General features: G+C 49.5%; 1 protein-coding gene across 2 annotated transcripts in view; it reads right to left on the bottom strand.

The window, feature by feature from the left end:
* Positions 1–8,346, bottom strand: part of BDKRB2 (bradykinin receptor B2) — a 31,354-nt gene extending 23,008 nt beyond the window's left edge. Inside the window, exon 1 of one of the 2 annotated variants that reach the window (XM_069559399.1) lies at positions 7,833–8,346. The gene's annotated coding sequence lies outside the window, so the exon portion shown is untranslated. The remainder of the gene's footprint in view (positions 1–7,832) is intronic. The other variant, XM_069559400.1, reaches the window with a different exon arrangement.
* Between the last annotated feature and the right edge of the window lie 6,861 nt (positions 8,347–15,207).

The following is a 15,207-nucleotide window of genomic DNA, read 5'->3' as shown; positions in this document are numbered from 1 at the left end:
CCCTAAGGGGCCAAAGGCCATTGTTGGGGCACCGAGGAGAGACCTAGCCCTCTGGGAAGGGTGTAGAAGACTGCCTGGAAGGAAGGATCCCTTCGTCTTAAAGGCTGACTAGGAATAAGGCAGGTGAAGAAGCTCAAAGAAGATGTGGAAAAGCGTTGTAGGCGTGGAAACAGCATGAATGAAAGCTCAGAGGACTGGAGAGGTCATGTGCATAGGATCCTGGGTAGCTCAGATTTTCTTTGGTTTCACACCAGCTTTGTCCCATCTCAGCTGGGAAGGGTCAAGCCATCCAATACGGTTTCAGCTCCACAGTTGGGTGTTCCTGCTTTAAGCTTGGGAAGTGCCCCATCTCTAAGTCTCTTGGCAGCTTTATCACAGGCCCTTTTCATAGCTTAACCCTTGGAGGCTGGTGTGGGGAAAGGCCTGCCTTTGCTTTCCCTTACGTGGGGTTTTCTTTTCAGTGAGCCTGTGGGGGATGGATGTGGTGGGGGGAGCACAGGCCCTCATAAATCTGCTCTGAGAGTTCTTTCACCACATTATAAATAGCTCAGTTCTACCCTGGTGGCCTTCACTAAGCCTGTATTTCCCAAGGTGCAAAGCAGAGCCTTGAATTCAAATGCCCACAGGGGCCCACTAAGGTGGGGTAATGGAGATACCAGATGCTCGTGCTGGGTGAGCAGTGGGCACCTGGAGGCTCAAGGTCTTACCTAAAGAGCTGAGTGTGGCCAGGTGGGGGGATTCAAATTCAGCCTTGCCAGAGACACCTGCATTTCTAGAGAAGTTAGCAATCTAAGCTTTTTTTTTTTTTTTGACATATCCTGGTTTTGGACTTCCCTTGTGGCTCAGTAGGTAAAGAATCTGCCTGCAATGCAGGAGACCTTAGTTTGATCCCTGGGTTGGGAAGATGCCCTGGAGAAGGGAAAGGTTACCCATTTCAGTATTCTGGCCTGGAGAATTCCACGGACTGTAGAGTCCACGGGGTAGCAAAGAGTGGGATACAACTGAGTGACTTTCACATTCACACATCCCAATTTTAAAATATTGATCCTTTTAAAAAGGACCAGTGGCTACATACTTAGCACATCTGTGAGGCTGTTGGTCCATGGGACCTGATGAGACTTACACATAAAATGGTGAAGCAGGCCCTGGGCCACGGCACTGGGTAAGGCCTTTAGCTCTGCTCTCCCGCCTTCAGGGACATGGAACACCCACCCTCCCACCCAGCACTTCCTCCCCTCCCCACCAGAGAGCAGGAGGCCAGGATGAAAAAAGGCCTTCATGGGGCTGACAGAAACCTCTAGCCAAGCAGAACCTCCTTCCCACGGCCTGAGAAGGCCAGGATGCTGAGCCCCAGCTCTGCTGCAGGCCGCTCTTGACCATCAGTGAAGTGACCGCTCATCACTCCCTCAACTTAGAATTCTCCACGTAGCACAAATCACTTCCTCTATTTCCTTCTCCTCCCTTATTTTCAAAGAGCCAGGTTTTGGTTTTCCCTTAGATGAGATACTGATATTAACATTTTTCCCCCTTTCTAATTAATCATCTTGTTTTGTCACCATTAGTTTTTCTCCTACATCTTTTTCTTTCTTCTAATTTTTTTGGGTCTATCTAACTTCGTTACTTTGCCAACAAAGGTCCGTCTAGTCAAGGCTATGGTTTTTCCAGTGGTCATGTATGCATGTGAGAGTTGGACTGTGAAGAAAGCCGAGTGCCGAAGAATTGATGCTTTTGAACTGTGGTGTTGGAGAAGACTCTTGAGAGTCCCTTGGACTACAAGGAGATCCAACCAGTCCATCCTAAAGGAGATCAGTCTTGGGTGTTCATTAGAAGGACTGATGCTAAAGCTGAAACTCCAGTACTTTGGCCACCTGATGCAAAGAGTTGACTCATTGGAAAAGACTCTGATGCTGGGAGGGATTGGGGGCAGGAGGAGAAGGGGACGACATAGGATGAGATGGCTGGATGGCATCACTGACTCGATGGACATGAGTTTGAGTGAACTCCGGAAGTTGGTGATGGACAGGGAGGCCTGGCATGCGGTGATTCATGGGGTCGCAAAGAGTCGAACACAACTGAGTGACTGAACTGAACTGAACTTCTTGAACTGAACATTTTATTCATTGACTTGTGATCTCTACTGTTTATGTATAAAAATAATATGATAATCTTTATAATAATAATTATTTTAACATGAATTTTCCTATGAAGATCGCTTTGGCTGCATCCTGTAAATTTGATTCAGAGAAGGCAATGGCACCCCACTCCAGTACTCTTGCTTGGAAAATTCCATGGATGGAGGAGCCTGGTAGGCTGTAATCCATGAGGTCGCTAACAGTCAGACACAACTGAGTGACTTCACTTTCACTTTTCACTTTCATGCATTGGAGAAGGCAATGGCACCCCACTCCAGTATTCTTGCCTGGAGAATCCCAGGGACGGGGGAGCCTGGTAGGAGGCCGTCTATGGGGTTGCACAGAGTCGGACACAACTGAAGCGATTTAGCAGCAGCAGCAGCAGAAATTTGATTAACCATGTTCTTATAACTAGTTACTTCTCAAAGATCTATAACTTCACTTTTGATGCTCTCTGATAGAAGAGTTCTGAGGAATAGTGTTTTGTAAAATTTACAGTGATTTGTTGTGCTTCGTTTCTGTATTTGATGTTAATTTCCACAATATTGTCAAGTGATGCAGCCTGTAAGAGAGCTATATTAAACTTTTCTTTAGGGCCTAGAACATAGTCAATTTATATCAATATTCCTTAGAATGTATTGACTCTGTCGAGTACAAAGTAACATAATTATCATTAACATCATAATTTATAATAATATATTACAAATATAATATACAATTATATATATATACTCTTCAGTTCTTCTAATGATGATCTTTACATTTTTAACAAATATATTAAATCTTGTGTTCACCTGTTAGCATTAATAGTAAAAGAGTAACTCTTTTTCCAGCTAAGATAAAATATTTAGTGTAAATCAACCATGGTCGTGGTAGTGGTGGTGGTTTAGTCACTCACTTGTGTCCAACTCTTTGTAACCTCATGAACTGTAGCACACCAGGCTCCTCTGTCCCTGGGATTTCCCAGGTAAAAATACTGGAGAGGGTTGCCATTTCTTTCTCCAAAATCAATAATACTTCAATTTTAAAAATCTTTAGCACACTTTTCTTTCTCCCTTCTTTTTCTTTTCCCATTTTCAGATATAGCTGAAATCATAAGAAATTTTTTGTTCCAGATTATTTCCTAATTTTTACATTTATTTAAGCATGTAGCTGCTTAAACAGTTACAAAGCTTCACAATCACATTACCTCCAATCTGTTAGCCATACCTTAGAACTGAACTGGTTTAACTGACCAACTACTCTTCCCCTGTAACAGGTCTTTCCTTTTCTTGAATTATTTGATGGGGTTAATTTCATCAAATTTGGCTGGGGAAGGTGAGATCTCAGAGGCTCTGGAAAGACCCCAGAGAGCCTCCCTCGGCAGTCAGGGTGTCTTCCCTGCTGGGCAGGCATTCCCAGTGGGCTGTGTCAGTCTTTTCGCAGGAGGGGCTTCCAGTTGGGTGGGGGAGGCAGGACACCACATGGTGTTTCCTGAGCCCCAAATCCCAGTGCAGGGGAGCTAGGCTGGGAGCTGTCTGGGGCCCTGAGTTCTCAGGGACAGTGTGTCTGTCGGTTCCTGAGATGAGATGGAAGGGACAGTGATGGAACCCGAGTTAGAAGGTTTGGGGACCCTGAATCTCAGCCATGGCGGTTAAGAGGATGGGTCTGGGGTTGGTGGCTTTGGGGCCTGGGGCAGGGCCCCCTCGAGTTTGCTTCCCCAGAAAGCCCCTTGCTAAGGCAGTGTGGTCCACAGCTGGTCTTTCCTGGTCAGGCCACACCCACCCTGGAGTGTGGTCGCCTGGGGACCCGAAGGAGGGAAGAGGAGATGCGATGTCACAGGTACACACAGCACAGCAACAGTCACAGAGGCCCCGGGGCTGCCCGATGCCTGGCACTCTACAGTTCATAATGCCCCATGGGGTGTCCAGCACGGGTACTGCTGATTTCGTGAGGCTCAGACAAGCAAAGTGACCTCACTGAGGTGTCTCAGCCTGCTAGCAAGTTTGGATCGAGGTCTGGAAGCCAAATCTCTGTGACCACCCCCCTCCCAGCCCAGTGTTCCACTGGCCGCAGAGATCAGAAGGGGCCCAGTGGTGCTAGGGCGTGTGGAGTAGAAACCCGAATTTTAAGCCCTCAAGGGAAGACTGACAGGGATCCAGCTGTCGCCACCCACAGATGCACTGCCTAGGAATAAGGAGTCTAGGTGTACACTGCGGGGTGACTGTTCCCTGGGAACAGGCTGCAATGACCCCACTGCAGGGCAGACAACACCCTGGTGGTCTTAAAGGCTGTCCCTCTGCTAGGTGGGCACCTGCAGTGAACCTGTCCCCCAAGCCCACTTGCACTGCATCAACACCCTCTGAGCTAACCCTCCTTGGTCCTCAGAAGCAAGAATGACTATCCCCATTGTACAGATGAGAAAACTGAGGCTCAGAGAACTTCTCCAGCAGGGAGCAGTCAGAATTTGAACCCAGAGACCATGCTTGTTCCACTCTGCTTTGTGCACTGATGATTTTTTTTTTTCTAGAGGGGGTTTACATTTTTCTAGCCTCCAGAACCCTTGAGATCCCAGAGTCAAAGGAACACCTTACTCCTTGGGTTTGTTCTGAAAAGTGTGTTTTGATTGAGGAGCTGTAGATGTTTTGCTCAGGGAGGACCCATAGGATGAGAATTATACAGTCCAACTCCAAGAGATAGAAAGTGGGCCAGTGGTTAGTGGAAGAGGGATTTAGCTTCAGTCTAAGTAAGGAAGGACTTTTTAACACTACAATCCTCCCAAGATGAAGCAGGTAGACTTAAAAAGTAGTGAGCTTCCTGTTCCTGAAAGCATGTGCACTAAGACGGTTACTTGGAGTTCAGGGGACTCCTGGGCTGGGCGGGCATCAGAAGTGATGTCCTGAATCTTAGTATAAAGTCTTAGGAAGTTTTGCTCATTAGACTCACGGGATACCCTACGTGCCTTCTGAATCTTCAAAACACTGTGTGTGTTTAAAAAATTTTAGATAGACTTTATTTTTAGAGCAGTTTTAAGTTCACTCATTGGAAAAGACTCTGATCCTGGGAGGGATTGGGGGCAGGAGGAGAAGGGGACGACATAGGATGAGATGGCTGGATGGCATCACTGACTCGATGGACGTGAGTCTGAATGAACTCTGGGAGTTAGTGATGGACAGGGAGGTCTGGCATGCTGTGATTCATGGGGTCGCAAAGAGTCAGACACAACTGAGCGACTGAACTGAACTGAACTAAGTTCGCAGAAAAATTGAGCAGAAAGTACAGAGTTTCCAAATATTGTACCTCCCGCTCCACATGTGCACAAATCAACATCCTGCACCCAGAGTGCTGTGTCCTTACAGTCCTTGAACCTACACTGATACATGGTGTCACCCAGTCTATGGTTTACACTAGGGCTCTCTCTGGCTGTTGTACATGCTATGGAGTTGGACAAATGTATCATGACATGTATCCACCATCATGGTGTGCTGCGTGCTGTGCGGCACACAGGGCATCAAGGCCTCAGCCAGGTACGGAACCCAGGCCCCCTGCAATGGAGGCGTGGAGTTTTAACCACTGAACCGCCAGGGAAGACCCAAACCGTCATAATTTCATGCAGAGTAGTTTCACTGCTGTAAAAAATCCTCTGTGCTCTCTGTGTTCATCCCTCCCTGCCCTCAGCTCTGGCAAACACTCATCTTTTCACTGTCTTCATAGTTTTGCCTTTTCCAGGCTGTTATGTAATAGGAGCATTTTCAGATTGGCTTCTTTAACTTAGCAACATGCTGTATGCTGGTAGTGCTTGCTAAGTGATCAGTATTCACTTATTCATTTATCCATCCATCCGTTCATTCATGCATCCACTATTTAGTCATTCAGCAAATACTGACTGGCGTCTGCTTTATACTAGGCACGGTTTAAGAGCAGGCAAGGTGGCTGTGAATGGGACAGATATGCTCCCTGCTTTTATTTTGAAAACCAGAATCCCCTGCTGGGTCTGCAGCCCCCCTCCCGTGCCCCGGGTGCACCCTCTCTGACCCTGAGGTGGCACAGGTCAGAAAGACAGCGCTTAGTCTTACCCTCGGACGCCCTCTGAACTTTTTATCCAGACAGAATCATTGTGTTAGCAGAGACCACGTGGCACAGCTGTTTCCCCTGTTTGATGCCGTGGGACAGCATCTCCCCAATTCTGCCTAATCCCAAGTCCTTATATCTCACCATCAGTGAATCATCAGAACCTCCTCCTTCTTATAAGTGATAGACTTGAGTCACCAAGAGGTTGAGGACTTCCGAGACCCTAAGCGAAGGGCTTTGCTGGGTTGCATCCTGACTCGGAGGCTCTTTTTCCTCATCTGTTCTGTGAGGACCCCAGAGCCCATGATTGCAGGGGTTTTGTGAGTTCAGGTCAGAGCAGGGATGAGACCCTGTAGTCCTGTCTGCGGGGCCAGCACAGAGCCTGCGTTTACAATGTTTTCAAAACTGCTTCTCCTGGCTCCAACCCCTGTTTGGCTCCTGTTCTGAGCAGGAGAACAATAAACGCGCCCTTCAAGCGTTTGGGTCTCCTGTTGTGGAATATCCCCACCACTTCAAGTACTGCTGGGGCACAGAAGGACACAGAACGCAGCAGGACTCCAGCGACCTGTGGGGCTGCACACTCTACCCCCCAGCCAGCCGAGCCCTTCTCTTGCTGCAGAGGAGGAATATGGGGCAAGGTTGGTCCTGCCCCCACCTCCCCCGACCCCCTGCAACGGCTCATACCTGGGCCGGAGCTCCCACTTCCTGAGGTTGTCGGGAGACGCAGGGAGCCTAACTCAGAGAGGCACATTCTAACTTGCCCCGGGGAGAGCAAAGGCCCACCTCCCACCCTGACCCAGGCTGGTAAAACGACCTGCCCTTGGCAGCTCTGATAATGGCTACGGTTTATTGAGCACCTACTGCATACGTGACACTTAATCAGCCTATTTCTCTCTTGGCCACCACCCTGCCAGTCAGCTTTCTGGCTCAGGAAACTAGAAGAAAAATGGACGCAAACACGTTACCCAGGAGGTGAGAGCAGAACTTGGTGCCAAGTAGGTCTGGATGCAGAGCTGATGCTCTGAACCAAGGCACTGTTTCAGCCCTCCATCCTAGCCACCCAGGACCAGACAGGAGGGATGAGAAGCTCATCTGAATCATCACAGCCACCTCAAATGCAAATCAGCAAAAGTTTACAACCCCTTCCATCTGTGCTCTGAATAACTCCAGCCACCCCGGGAAGTAGGTGAGCAGGGTACTTTACAGATGAGAAACTGAGGCTCAGAGAGGTTAAGTAACTTGTCCAGGGTCACACAGGGCCAACGAGCGGCAGGGCTGTGAGTGCAAAGCCAGGTTCTGGAGTCTAAACGCCACACCTTTTCCACTGCACCTCGCTCGCTTCTCCCTGCTTTAGTGCAAGAATCCACCCGGAACCCTATAAAATCAGACCGCTAAATTGCTCACACAAACACATGCCTGCCTGCCTGTCTCCTCAGTTCAAAAAGAAGACACACCTAAAACAAAACAAGAACATTTCTCTTGCTGGGAACCTTTCCTGTTACTTGTAGGGAAGGAAAGGAACTTTTCCAAGCTCCCCAGCAGCTGAACAAAACTTCTCTCCCAGCCTGGGGATCAGCCCCCGACCTGTCAACCATCTGCCCACCTCCCTCTGTGCTGGGTCTGCCTGTCCAGCCCCCGCCCAGCACCCACCTTGTCTGGAGCATGATCGAGGACACCTCCGTGGCTCCCTCGTCCAGCGAGGCTGCTCCAGGTCCCCAGTCCTCCCAGGAGCCTCCGGAGTGGAGCTGAAGTGGCAGCGGGAACAGCTCATCTTTCAAGGGCTGGGTCGTGATGTCATCGCCCTTCTGGGCACTTCCTCCCTCCACCTCCAGCCTAGCCCAGCACTCCAGCTTCTGCCCAGCACCCTGCCTAGCCAGGATGGCTACAGTTTCTAGAACCCAGACCTGCAGAGGCCAGGCAGGGTGGCTGCGGCTGCCCGGGGCTCCTCCTGGCTTCTGAGCCGGGGGAGCTGGGCGAGCCGCGTGGAAGACTTCCAAGTTAGTCCGCGGAGTGTTCTATTGTGTAGACAGGCTGCCCTTGAGAGGCTCCAGTTGGCAAACGTTCTGCGCTCCGAGTCAGCCCGGGTTTTTCAGCCCGGCTTCCCTAGCGAAAAGCCTCGGGCAAGTGACTTAACCTCTCTGAACTCTGAAATGGAGCTGATGGTGACAATACTCAGAGGGGGTGTGGTGAGGATTAGGAACAGTCCTGACAAGCATTTGACTTTTACTGTGGCAGGCGCTTTGTAAAGACATAAATGCATTCACTCAGCTAATCCTCCCTGGAACCCAGGCAGTGTGGCTCCAGAGTCTTTTCTTAACCACTTTCCCATTCCTTTTCTCAATTAAATGAAACTATGGATGTGAAAATCGGATACCTAGCAGGTGACCCCTAAAATACTAGCTTTCTTCTTTCTGGTGTTGAGGTAGCTGACACACTCCGCAAGCGAACACATTTTTCTAAATAGCAATGAATCACGATTTGTTTTTCCTAGGTGGTTGTTTTGTGTCTGAGTTTAGGTATAAACAGTGGGCATTTACACGGAAGGTAGAAGCAGAGTTTGACCAGGGAGGCAGGGAGTTCTAATTTTTTTTTTTTTTTCAATGCCATCTATGGAATGCAGGTGGAGAAGGCAATGGCAACCCACTCCAGTGTTCTTGCCTGGAGAATCCCAGGGACGGGGGAGCCTGGTGCGCTGCCGTCTATGGGGTCGCACAGAGTTAGACACAACTGAAGCAACTTAGCAGCAACAGCATGGAATGCAGGAGACGTGGGTTCAATCCCTGAGTCGGGAAGATCTCCTAAAGAAGGGAATGGGTACCCATCTTAGTACTCTTGGCTGGAGAATCCCATGGACAGAGGACACTGGTGGCTACAGTCCATGGTGTCACAGAGTTGGATACAACTGAGCAGCTAACACACACAGACATACACACACAGAAACACACACCACATGCTTCCAAAGGAATGATGGCAGTAGAAACTCAGAAACATCTTCAGAGATAGAAGGCCTGTCCCGGTCCTGTTTCCCGGTGACACTTAGGGGGTTTTGTGCTCCTGAGACTCAGCCATTTTGGGGGGGCTGTCTGGCTATGGTGTCCTCTCACTTAAACACTGATTGACTTTCTTGGCTTCTCCCTGGAGACTTACTGACAATCCACAGCACTTAACACTCCCGAAGCTTAGAAGCTGGAAAGTGCACGGGCCTTCAAATGTTTTTGAAAACAAGTCTTAAAGGCTTTCTTTTAAAACAGAGAAGATAACATGAGCCTGGGGGAACTGGGGGATAGACGGAGGGTCAGAACCCCACTTTCTGTCTCCCCTTCGCTTGAAACTTCTCTCTACCAACTCTTCAAACCAGCAGTGGAATCCGACTTGATCATCAGATAGCCACCTGATGTCAAGAGCGACCCATTGGGAAAGACCCTGATGCTGGGAAAGATTGAAGGCAGGAGGAGAAGGGACCGACAGAGGATGAGATGATTGGATGGCATTACCGACTCAAGGGACATGAGGTTGAGCAAACTCCAGGAGTTGGTGAAGGACTGGGGAGCCTGGCATGTTGAAGTCCATGGGGTCACAAAGAGTCGGACACGACTAAGCAACTGAACAGCAACAATCATCAGAGAGATGGGGAAGTTCTGGAAAGGTTTATGGGCAGATCTGGGGTTTAGGCCTAGCTTGGCTATAAACTGGTCACATAAACTTGATTGTGGTCCCTTCCCCAAGCTGGTGTCTCAGTGACTCCTCTGCACAGTGACTGGTTCTACCCTGCCAGAACTCCTTAATCTGAGGCTTCTAACCTTCCAGGTGGGGGCAGGGCTCTGTGGACAGAGCTGCCCAGGGTCTACCCGGCCTCTAACGTGGTATACAGAACAGTGCTAAGGGCTTTTTCTGGGAGAGAGGATCTATAGTTTTCATCACATCACTGAAATGATCTTTGATGATCCAAAGCATCTTCAGACCCCTGGACGTCAGATAGAGACCTGGTGAAGTCCCTTCCAGCTCCCATATTCTAGGGTTCTTCATCTACCGGATGAAAAATCCCCAGAGACCTGAATCCAGTGCCAATGCTTCTGTAAGTACTGTTGACTGAGAGAGCTCCAACAGGCATCTGTCCGTCTGTAGAAATCTCCGTCCACCACGTAACATAGTTTGTTGGTAGGGGAAAGGGGATGCTATCTTGACTCGGTTTTGAAGTCCTGGCTGGCAGCCGGGCAGTTCTCCTTGAACAGCTGGGCTCACACTGCCATCGCTTGTTCTCTCAGGATGTCACACTTCAGGCCACTCTGTGCCCGCCCTAACCAGACTGGGGCCAGGTGCCTACAGACAACCCCATGCCCCAGAACTTGCAAAATCATTCAGATTAGCCAATCCACAGGGAGCCTGAGAAAGCTGCCTAACCCATCCTGCTTGCTGGACGTAAGCTCTCTTACAGCACCAGCTTGTTGCTTCCGTGTCCCTGGTACAACCCCTGTGTGGCCCTGACTGGAAGCCCTCTCTCCTTTGGAGCTGTAAGTAACAAAACATGCTGCTTTTCATCAATCTGAGTGTCATTGTATGGTCTCTCCCTAGCAAAAGAATCCTTAAATCTTGTAAAATAATCACCCACTCTTCCATTCATCCACACTTGTATCTACCCATTCACCCGTCCTCCCATCCAACCCCCACCCTCCCATCCATCCACTCGTTTATCAGACATGCCATAGGCAGAAGTGAATGAATCCTATACTCCCATGCCTGGGAGGAGCCTGAAACTGAGCAGGACCCTATGGGGCTCTTGGGCACAAAAGCCTTTCTGTGTCCCCTTCCCTGAGTTCCAAAGGGTAGGTTCAAGCATGCTAATCAGGGAATGAAGAGACAAGGGAAGAGCAGTCAAGAAACAATAGTGCAACCTTGGGGCAGGGTCCCAGCTCCCCTTCAAGGGATACACATAATGTATCTTTGAGCCTTTTCAGCAGAACAAAAATCCACACCAAATGGAAGATGTTAACCACTTGATGAAGCCCTCTTCATTCCAGAGACGGTCATAGCTCATCCTTCATTACTGGATGGTCTCGGGACTGAAGAAGTATGGGCCCTGCACGCACCCTCATCCTTGTCAGCAACCCAGCCCCTTGACTATAAAACTCCTCACAAGCCCCCAGGGGTTGGGGACACATAGTTTTGAGGGTATTAGCCTGCTGTGGCCCTCTTGGCCTGGCAAAGCAATAAAGATTTTCTTTTTTTAAAATTCACTCAAAATTCTGTCTCTGAGAATTAATTCAGTATTGGGGTACAGAGGTGAAAAGTGGCTCCAAGCCTATCACTGAGGCCAGTCCCCTGCCCAGGGGCACAGCTTGGGTGGGGAACCATTTGAAAATGAACTTCTCACGGACTCAGTCAGAACCCACACTCGTTTATATCTGAATCAGCACTTCATTTTTGCTTTGAGAAAACTTGATGAAACCTTTCCTGTGAAATCTGGCACCCCTGACTTCTTATACCCCTTTGCACTCATCTGCTTGGCTCGGGTCACAGTGGGGCTCAGCTCTGCTTGGACTCTGGCTTCAGCCAGCGGCTGTTTTCAGGATGAACAGAGCAGGGACCAAGTTCCTCCTGCATGACCTGGACAAGTCTCTGCATTCAACCAGGGCCCCTCTGTGGCTTGGAAAGAACCCACCCCAGGCCTCTCTAGCTCATGTCCAAGCCTAAGCTTCAGCATCATGGAGTCACTAAGGCTCCTGGGTGCAGCAGATGGCAGCTGAAACATACCTGCGGTGCTCTCTGCCTGGAGCGCCCTTCCTTGGGAAACATCCACTCTTCTCTTAGGGGCTGCTTATGGGGCTTTTCCCTAATGTGCCTGGTGGGGACAGCACCCCGCCTGCACTCAGCAGCCTGACTGTCTTCCTTCCCAGCTCTGGGGTTTTTGTCCGTGGTCCCCGGACAGGAACCCCACAAGGCAGGGGCTTCTGTCTTATTTATCACTATTTGTTATCTAGAGCATAGCGGGCCCACTGTGAGCTCCTGCTGAGGGAAGGAAGACACAGCTCAGTTTTTGGGCAAAAGCCCCCAAATCAAACCTTTTCTATAGGGTGGAGAAGAGACCCCATAGAATAGAACAGCACAAAGCAGGCTATGACATGTACACACACGTTTGTTGATATGTATCTGCCTCTCTAACCCGGTGTTGCGGAACAGTCTCTACAAAGGTCTATGTTTGAGGCTGAGGTCCTCAGTCCCGTCCCCAGTAAGGTCCTTTTCCATCTGCCTTCAGGAATGGGCTGTGCTTTTGCCTAGAACTCTATAGTCTTGACCAGAAGCAACCTCTGTTCTCAGCAGCCACTCGGCACATCCCAGGCAGTGACTGCTAGTGTGCTAAGTTGCTTCAGTCATGTCTGACTCTTTGTGACTCCATGGACTGAAGTCTGCCAGGCTCCTCTGTCTACAGGACTTTTCAGGCAAAAATACTAGAGTGGGTTGCCATGCCCTCCTCCAGCGGGTCTTCCTGACCCAAGGATTGAACCCATGTCTCTTGCAGCTCCTCCATTGGCAGGTGTATTCTCTACCACTGAGTCACCGAGGAAGCCCCACACCCCAGGCAGACCAGTCCTGAAAAACTGGGTGAGCAGACATTCTGCTTTAGAGAAAAGCATGCACAAAGCCTGTAATGTGGACTGGTTGGCATGGATGCCCATGCCTGATGGACCCTGCAGAGTGTGCCCAGGCAGTGTGTAGCCACCCCCAACCCCACATGTTCTGCCTCTGTCCCCTGATATCCAGGAGCCCCTACAATGCTACAGGAAGCAGAGGTACCGCCTGTGGTCACTTTTCAGCTCTGAACTGCCCGCCACCCAGTGATGAATTACTAGCTGTTTACTGTCCTCCTGGGTAAAGGAAAACTAAAAATTTAGTTTATTAATATGCATTTTACCATTCACCTTTATACTGCTCAGCTGGAAGTGCAAATATCAGTCCTTTTAGCTCATATGTGAAATCACCAAAATGACGCCATTTGTATTTTATAATTTATATGTGCATATGTTTTTTTTTTTCTTTCCAGAACAGTGGAAACACAGCAGAAAACAAACTCATCTGTTTTTATTTAACTTTTTGATATGGGAGTTTTTCCCACAACTTTTGTCTTACTGGACTTTCCCACACCCCTTACCCAGATTTAGGGAGTGAGTGAAATCCTTGCTATTTCTGGTGCAAAGAACTTCAGAGCTGAGAACGGAGAGGAATGTGGGGAAGGAGGTGGAGGGAGCTCGTGCACAAGACAGCCAGTCTTTCTGTCTGTCTGTCTCCCTCACTGTTGTCCTGGGAGGTGGACCAGGGCCTGGTCCTGTGGGGCCGGCAGGTTGTCAGCCCCCGGGTTTGGTTTCAGGAGGGGGTCTTGGTTGCCAGTCATTATGGCAACGCTGCTTCCTAACTCTGTTCTTGGCCCTGGGGCTGACGCTGCTTTTAGGTCTAGAGGCGATTGCTCACTTCCTGCTCTCGGGGTTGCTGAGTTTGGGAAAGCCTCAGGTGAGCAGCCGAGGCTGGTTCCTAGCACCCCTGGCCCCTCATCTCCTGGGACTAAGTGCTGAGCCATGGTCCCTGGGCAGCTGGCCCTGCCTGCAGGGTCCTCGTGCCTCCCAGAGAACCTGGGAGTGTGTTCCACCCCCATCTTGGCAGCAGGCTGTCTGATTAACTGGCCTGGTGCCCATCGGGCTGGCATTGTGCCCACCAGTCTGGCACTGAGCTGAGGCCCCTCCTTTCCCCTTCCCACCTCACACCCCTGATCAAGAGGCTGATGCTCAGAGAGATTTATTCTGGGGGCAGTGTCTTTGAATTTACCTAATGTGGATATTTACTAGAAATGGAATCCTATGACTTGTGGTCTTTTGGGCCTGACTTCTTACACTCTGGGCTTCCCTGGTGGCTCAGATGGTAAAGAACCCACCTACAATGCGGGAGACCTGAGTTCAATTCCAAGATCAGAAAGATCTCCTGGAGAAGGGAATGGCAACCCACTCCAGTATTCATGCCTGGAGAATTCCAGGGACAGAGGAGCCTGGCGGGCTACAGTCCGTGGGGTTGCAAAGAGTCGGAGACGACTGAGCAACTAACAGTTCACATGCTTTCTTGCACTCTGGGTCATGTTTTTGAGACCCAGTCGCCTGGCAGCACGTGTCAATCTTTCATTCTTGTTTGTGGCTCAACAATGTTGCATCGCATCTGGACCACACCCATCTGCCCCTTCTCCCCCGGGGTGGACTTTGGGGCTGTTTCTTCCTTTCGTCTGTTGTGAATAAGGCTCCCATGAGCATTCACGTAGAAGTATTCGTTTGGGTTCCTATGTTCAATCTTTTGTACATACTCAGAAGAGGAGGTGCCAGGCACCGTGGTGATTCTGCACTTGGCTTTTGCAGGAAGAACCAGACAGTTTCTCAGTAGTTGCGTCTTGCTGGTCCTCACAGGTTCACACACTTAGTGCACTGGTGCTGCTGGGGTGGGGAAGGATTGTGCCCCAGGGGGCATTCTAAAACCAAGCAGGACCCTATAGGGGCTTCCTGGGCAGATACCACCCCTGTGTCCTTTGCTGTAGATTCTTCCTCTTTGAAGTAGCTGGATACCAGTACCCGATGCACATTTCCTGAGTTTTCCAGATGCTAAAACCACCACCAAATGGAAAAAATTAACTACTGGATGACCTCAAGCTCATACCCCCCTGGATCTGCTGGCACCTAAGGACTGATAAGATTAACCCTGTGACACGGCCCTGTCACCTCACCATCAGCCAATCAGAGAACTGTGTGTGAGCTGATCACAGACTCTGGGACACCCGCCCCTCACCTGGCCTTTAAAAATGCTTTGCCCTGGATAGCATAGGGAGCTTTGCTCAGTATTCTGTAACAACCTACTAGGGAAAATAATTTGAAAAAGAATAGCTGCATTTATATGTATAGCTGAATCACTTTGCTGAACACCTGAAACTAACACAGCATTGTTAGTCAACCATACTCCAACATAAAACTAAAAAAAAATTTTAAAGTAGGCACAAAAA

The sequence above is a fragment of the Ovis canadensis genome, chromosome 18, assembly GCF_042477335.2.
Source record: "Ovis canadensis isolate MfBH-ARS-UI-01 breed Bighorn chromosome 18, ARS-UI_OviCan_v2, whole genome shotgun sequence".
Classification (NCBI taxonomy): Eukaryota; Metazoa; Chordata; class Mammalia; order Artiodactyla; family Bovidae; genus Ovis; species Ovis canadensis.
The sequence above is the reverse complement of the archived record's forward strand: the minus strand, read 5'-3'. Positions and strand labels throughout refer to the sequence as shown.